Genomic DNA, 6,246 nt, shown 5'->3' with positions numbered 1-6,246 from the left:
TTTTAATTTGTTCTGGTCTAGGAATGGAAATGCTTATGTGATGGCCTAGCATGTTTGATCCTTCCTTTAGCACTGGTTTTGCTGCTTCTAATGTGAAAACTGTTGTGAAACTTGATGTGTGCGCACATACATAAACACATGCACATTATCCAATAGCTCTTAATATAAATGTTACCCATCAGACAACTGGTTCATGGTTGCTGAGTGGTTGGCTCACTGGATTTTTGAGCAGAATAGTGCAGATTTGAATTCTGCCCAGACCAGGCTTATAAATGCCAACTATTACACTTCTGGTGTAATCATTGTTTCTTTGTTTAGCAAATTGCGTTTTCCATAAGACTGCATATGGATTACACATTTTTGCTACATTAAAAAATAAATAAAAATAAAGCAATAAAATGTTTTTGTTATTTTATTGTCATCTCTTTAATTCAGATATGATTTTTCTCTATTTTAACGTGGAATTCCGCTTTTCTCCTGACCTGAATTAGATTTTTTTGATATAGTACTTTTTTACATCATCTCCAATTCAATTTTTTAAAAATGGTCTGTCCGGTCCCATTCCATAACGACCCTTGTAAATTATTCGTTCCATATATTCGTTAGCACATGACTCTCGTAAAGAGTATTCTGATTAGTCAAAGGTTTAAATTCATCCAATGAATCTTCGTGTAATGGAAACTGATGGCATGGAAAGAAGAAGCATGCTTACAAAACATGGTGTCCCAAGTTGTTGAGAGAGACCATGACACGAAAAGTTTAGACAAAGTTTTAAAAAACGTATGGAAATGGGAATGGCTGAGTGAAAAGTTAATGGCAATTTAGTTGGTCTGTTTATAATAAAACTGAACGCTAGAGGACTAGCATTTTGTGACCTCTGCAAGAAAGATCTGAATTAAGTTAATCACGGTTTTTAAGAATTTGGAACAGCACTTACAAAAGAAGCTGCATACAGAAAGATTGAAGCTCAGAAGGCATTTGGAAAAAGTTCAGTTAAAAACTATAAGAAGAAAGATCTCTTGGATGAGAGAACAGATGTAGCCCTCTGTCAGAATATGCGCACTGCATATCGCCAATACAAGCACCAGCTTGAAACACAGGGGTTCGTTACAAAGAAAATTAGGAGTCTAACCTGCAGCAATATAACACAAGAGACGAGTCCGCACCCCTCGGTAGTTCCAACCCTGCTAGTTTATCCTAATTGTGTCTGCTAATTTCCAACTTAGCCAGTCTTAATCAAGAATAGTTCTATTTTAAAAACAGCTCGACACACTTCGTTCAGTTTGTGACATATTGGAGAAAATGCAATAATACACATAAACAGTTTCAAAGTGCACATGCATACACAATATAGTCATGCACGAGTTCTTGTTCTTTAATTGCAAGTAAAAAAAAATGGTGTTAATGTGTTGTGAAGCCTTAACTGTAGGAATTCAAGTCATATTTGATTAGACAAATAAATAAAAAAATGTTTCCAGTTGGCGGAATGTCCCCGTTTCTCAATGCCAACCCTCGACTTTTTCCCAATGGTAAAAAATGTTTTAAAAAAAATCACATTGCTGAAATTGATTTGTGTATCTATTGTCTGACTAGAGTTTGTACCCCCCCCCCCCCCGACTGATTTGAATAACAAAAACCTTTAATGTGGTAAAAAGTGCACAGAACTAAGTCAACTCAATCACTGATTTATAATTTCTAACCTGACTGACCAGAATGGCATTAATAATGGCATCCCCTGCACCTTTCATGCTTAACGGAATTTCCAAACAAACAAATGGATTGGTACAGTCAGACTATAATTGAGCCAGTTTTGCTCAGTACTTTGAAGTGCTGGAAATGATATGTGATGTATAGATAATGTTTATAATATTAAAAAAAAAATGAAAAAAACGACTAACCCAATTTTAAAATCAGTGAAACAGGAAACACACATCAGTCTTTTTCAGTCCAAAACAATGTTATTTCAGAAGCCATTTTTTAAATACTAATTTGTGTCTAAATAGTTTTTCTTACTAGTATTTAAAACCAAATTAAAAATTACTTTCAGACATCATTAAGTAGTTTGTGTTCCTTCAGAACTGCAAGATCACAAGTTCTTGTTTACTGGCATTTTATTAAGAGCTTGGAAAGGTTACCCGTACATCTGGACTTTACTAAGCAAATGATGGCTCTGATGAAACTGTTTATCAGTGTATTGTTTGCCGATTTTGATGCCTGGACAAGTACTATCCCCTGCAGTGCTGTTTGAATTCGGAAAGTCTTGGATTTCAACATTGAACTACAGACTCGAGGTAGTTCGGATCTTACTTTTTGGTCAATGATGAAATCCAATTTGTTGTGTTATATTGTTACAGGTGAGACTCCTGATTTTCTTTGTAACGAACCCATGTGGCTTGAAAGAAAAATGGCACTCTTTGAGAAGGAAAAAAAATGATTGCAGCTCGAGCCATAAAAGTCAGTGGTGACAAAAAGAAAGTCTTAAGAAATCTTTGCCAAAGCTGCAAAAAAAAGAGCTTGACTGGCATTATCAACAGGTTGTGCCCATTTGTATATAGTTGATGTACTTGGGTGTTTATTTTACAGATTTGTTATGAAAAGAGAGAAGTATAATATATTTGCTGCAAAAATTGACAAATTATTGTGACTTAATTTTATGATGTGAACACTGACATGCACATGAAATAATTTCAGCATCAATAGAACAAATTCATGTGACAATAAATATTGTGAAATTATTTAAGTCAATTTGAACATTTTTGGTAAGTTTATTAGTTTTTCAAATGATTATTTTGGTTTATTTTATGATCATAAGTTGCACCAGAGTAGTTTTTTATGATTGTAAAATGCATTTTTGGCCGGGGCATTTGGTCTCCTGGACCACCGGATCAGGGACACTGCCCCTTGAGACCCCGTTGGGGAAGGACCCTCAAATCCCCTTTAAAATATATTCTGCTTTTTTATGGAAGATCAAATATATGTCTGTTATTTCCACTCATATAAATTTGAGAATATTCTTAAAAAGTTGACTGCTGTTTAAGAATAGCGTAAGATTACTTTCCTTATTTGCTATTTATAGCAACTGTACATGACCCCATTTCCAAGAAAATGTGCAGTTCTTCAAAAGTGCATTTCGCCTTACAGATTAACTTTATTGATAAGGTAGGTTGTTGTTGTAGGGTTTAATGCCATTTTTAGCACACAATGGACTATACATGGCGTCCAGTATTAATGGTGGAGGAAGAACCCGGAAAGAACCACTAAGATAAGGTAGGTAGTCAGTGAACCAGTCTATACGATTAAATAAAATGGCACCAGATGTGATGTGAAACAATTTATGGTGTGAATTGTGGATGTTATATGATGGAAAAATCAGTGCAGATGGATCTTTTCAAACTTCAAAACACGTCAGATCAGAAAAAGTGACAAATCAACAAAAATTATAATAGCAATAATTATGCTTGTACCTCTCAGGATGGGGGATGGGTTGGCATGTATGAAGGCTGGGTTGGCCACTGTGGTGTATCACTGATCAAGAAACTTCAATTGCTTTGGCAAAATGAACTCTGCCCAGACCAAGCTGGGTTGGCCACTGTGGTGTATGACTGCTCAAGAAACTTTAATTGCTTTGGCAAAATGAACTCTACCCAGACTAAGTTTGGTTGGCCAATGTGGTGTATCACTGATCAAGAGACTTCAATTGCTTTGGCATGGTGAACTTTGCCCAGACCAAGCTAGGTTGGCCACTGTGGTGTGACTCTGGGTAAGAAACTTTACATCAGTTGCTTTGGCATGATAAAACATTTCATGTGTTGATGTGCCATTAGAAACCAAACTAAACAAACCAGACAATTTGGCCCCAGAGATGGCCATCTAAAACATGTCATTAACAATTATTATCCTTTGCTAAACTTTTTTTGTGTAGGTGTTTTAAAAGAACAATTTATGCAATCATTATGAGCTCACTTCTAAAACCCTTCTCAGCCTCGCTGTCATGAAACTTCTCAACATCATTTAGCAGCCTGGCCCCACTGCCATGCAACTTCTCAACATAAATATATCATTTAGCAGCCTGGCCCCACTGCCATGCAACTTCTCAACATGAATACATCATTTAGCAGCCTGGCCCCACTGCCATGCAACTTCTCAACATAAATACATCATTTAGCAGCCTGGCCCCACTGCCATGCAACTTCTCAACATGAATACATCATTTAGCAGCCTGGCCCCACTGCCATGCAACTTCTCAACATGAGTACATCATTTAGAAGCCTGGCCCCACTGCCATGCAACTTCTCAACATAAATACATCATTTAGCAGCCTGGCCCCATTGCCATGCAACTTCTCAACATAAATACATCATTTAGCAGCCTGGCCCCACTGTCATGAAACTAATAAACATGAATACATCATTTAGCAGCCTGGCCCCACTGTCATGAAACTAATCAACATGAATACATCATTTAGCAGCCTGGCCCCACTGTCATGAAACTAATCAACATGAATACATCATTTAGCAGCCTGGTCCCACTGCCATGCAACTTCTCAACATGAATGCATCATTTAGCAGCCTGGCCCCACTGTCATGAAACTAATCAACATGAATACATCATTTAGAAGCCTGGCCCCACTGCCATGCAACTTCTCAACATGAATACATCATTTAGCAGCCTGGCCCCACTGTCATGAAACTTCTCAACATAAATACATCATTTAGCAGCCTGGCCCCACTGCCATGCAACTTCTCAACATGAATACATCATTTAGCAGCCTGGCCCCACTGTCATGAAACTAATCAACATGAATACATCATTTAGCAGCCTGGCCCCACTGCCATGCAACTTCTCAACATAAATACATCATTTAGCAGCCTGGCCCCACTGCCATGCAACTTCTCAACATAAATACATCATTTAGCAGCCTGGCCCCACTGTCATGAAACTAATCAACATGAATACATCATTTAGCAGCCTGGCCCCACTGCCATGCAACTTCTCAACATGAATACATCATTTAGCAGCCTGGCCCCACTGTCATGAAACTTCTCAACATAAATACATCATTTAGCAGCCTGGCCCCACTGCCATGCAACTTCTCAACATGAATACATCATTTAGCAGCCTGGCCCCACTGTCATGAAACTAATCAACATGAATACATCATTTAGCAGCCTGGCCCCACTGCCATGCAACTTCTCAACATAAATACATCATTTAGCAGCCTGGCCCCACTGCCATGCAACTTCTCAACATAAATACATCATTTAGCAGCCTGGCCCCACTGTCATGAAACTAATCAACATAAATACATCATTTAGCAGCCTGGCCCCACTGTCATGAAACTAATCAACATGAATACATCATTTAGCAGCCTGGCCACACTGCCATGCAACTTCTCAACATGAATACATCATTTAGCAGCCTGGCCCCACTGTCATGAAACTTATCAACATAAATGCATCATTTAGCAGCCTGGCCCTACTGTCATGAAACTTATCAACATGAATACATTATTTAGCAGCCTGGCCCCACTGTCATGAAACTAATCAACATGAATACATCATTTAGCAGCCTGGCCCCACTGCCATGCAACTTCTCAACATGAATACATCATTTAGCAGCCTGGCCCCACTGTCGTGAAACTAATCAACATGAATACATCATTTAGCAGCCTGGCCCCACTGTCATGAAACTTATCAACATAAATACATCATTTAGCAGCCTGGCCCCACTGCCATGCAACTTCTCAACATGAATGCATCATTTAGCAGCCTGGCCCCACTGTCGTGAAACTAATCAACATAAATACATCATTTAGCAGCCTGGCCCCACTGACATGAAACTTCTCAACATCATTTAGCAGCCTGGCCCCATTGACATGCAACTTCTCAACATGAGTATATCATTTAGCAGCCTGGCCCCACTGTCATGAAACTAATCAACATGAATACATCATTTAGCAGCATATCCCCACCATCATGAAACATGTTAATTTTAATACATCACAATGCTACCTGGACCAATTTTCATAAATATTTCTCAACTTGAGTACATCACTGGACTACCGGGCCTACTTTAATAAAACTTTTTAACCTGATCGCATCATTGTTCTAATTCTCATTAAACTTCTCAATTTGAACTTTTAAGTACCTGACCCCTTTTTCATAAAACTTCACAACTAGAAGATATCACTGGCTAACAGATCTTTTTTTTTTAAAACTCGAATACAAGACTGCTATCTGGCATCAC

This window comes from Sinohyriopsis cumingii, chromosome 4 (genome assembly GCF_028554795.1).
Source record: "Sinohyriopsis cumingii isolate HCF-2022 chromosome 4, ASM2855479v2, whole genome shotgun sequence".
NCBI classification, from domain to species: domain Eukaryota; kingdom Metazoa; phylum Mollusca; class Bivalvia; order Unionida; family Unionidae; genus Sinohyriopsis; species Sinohyriopsis cumingii.
This window is presented reverse-complemented; position numbering follows the sequence as displayed.